The sequence below is a fragment of the Trichechus manatus genome, unplaced genomic scaffold (assembly GCF_000243295.1).
Source record: "Trichechus manatus latirostris isolate Lorelei unplaced genomic scaffold, TriManLat1.0 scaffold00013, whole genome shotgun sequence".
Classification (NCBI taxonomy): Eukaryota; Metazoa; Chordata; class Mammalia; order Sirenia; family Trichechidae; genus Trichechus; species Trichechus manatus.
Window position 1 is genome coordinate 26,156,480 of NW_004443949.1, and position 1,559 is coordinate 26,158,038.

Sequence of the window (1,559 nt, forward strand, 5' to 3'; positions counted from 1 at the left end):
AAAGACGATTAGGGTGGGATTGTAACACCTTTACTAAGGTCACACCCCTGATCCAATGTAAAGGGATTTTCCCTGGGGTGTGGCCTGCACCACCTTTTATCTTACAAGAGATAAAAGGAAAGGGAAGAAAGCAGAGAGCTGGGGATCTCATACCACCAAGAAAGCAGCACCCGGAGCAGAGCTCCTCCTTTGGACCTGAGGTTCCTGCTCTGAGATGCTCCCAGACCAAGGGAAGACTGATGCATCACAAAGACCTTCCCCCAGAGGCAACAGAGAAAGCCTTCCCCTGGAGCTGACACCGTAAATTTGGACTTGCAGCCTACTAGACTGTGAGAGAATAAATTTCTTTTTGTTAAAGCCATCCACCTGTGGTAGTTCTGTTAAAGCAACACTAGATGACTAAGACAGTATCTTAGAGCTGGCTTTCAAAAAGCTGGCTTTCAAAAAGAGTGACCCATCAGGAAATGCGGGAATGGGAAGAAATGAAAGAATCGATGCAATTACACAATAGTCGCCATGGTGTTGCTGAGTTACATCATATCTGCCCTCGCCCAGTCTTTGCTTACTGACGCCTCACCAACAAAACAAAACAAAACTCTGGAGCATGCTGGTATTGCCAACAATCCTCAGGAACCCAGGGAGGGTCTTCTGGCAGTACGAGAGGGGCAGGGGTGAGTATCATATCTGCAATGACCTCCAGGTTGCTTGCTGTCTGTGTAAAGTTCTGAATACAGTAAAACCTGTGAAAGCCAGAAACTGTGTAAGGCAGAAGCCTGTCAGAGGAGGAAAACTCAAATATTCTCCACTAAAACGAGCAGTAGAAAAGTGGTAAGACTGCACCCTGTCAAAGGCAGACAACTTGCTAGACCCGGAAAAACAAGGCAGTCCTGTCGAGTTTCGAGTCTCACAGGTTTCACTGTGGAAGAGGTTGCAGAGGCCCGGCTCACTGTTATTCACTCCCCGTTGCTGACCGCCACATTGTCTCGTGATCTTGTTTCTCGCTCTGGTTCCAGTCTCTACAGAAGGTTTCAGATTAACTCACGGTCCTCCTTGGAGGGTGGAAACAAGTGAGAATGATCTAAGGATGAAAACCGAACAAAGCACCCATCTTGTGACAAGAAAAACCAGGAAGTTGCCAGATAATCCCCAAAAATGTCACCAGATAACCCCCAAGAATACCAGTGAAAGATTAACTCATCTGAGACATGACCACCTCAAGGGGGAACTAACACAAACTTCTAAGACCAATAATCCTGTCCCTATAAAAGCCTTTGGCTGATCTCCAGTGGGGGAGATGGGTTTTTGGAGGAATCTCTTCCCCTCTGTCTCCTATATATCGATAAATAATGAACCTCTTGCTGCTCACCTCACCCCTGTCTCAGAATTGGCTATTGCAGCAGGCGGCTCCAATCCGCGTTATTGAGGTAACAACTGTACCGAGTCCCAGGGTTTCTAGCTCAGCAAATCACATGCTGTATGGCAAAGATGCCTGATCTCGTTTTGAGTCAAGGTGGGTAAACAACTTTCTGGGAATAAGCTGCTCCCATGGTACAGTAAAT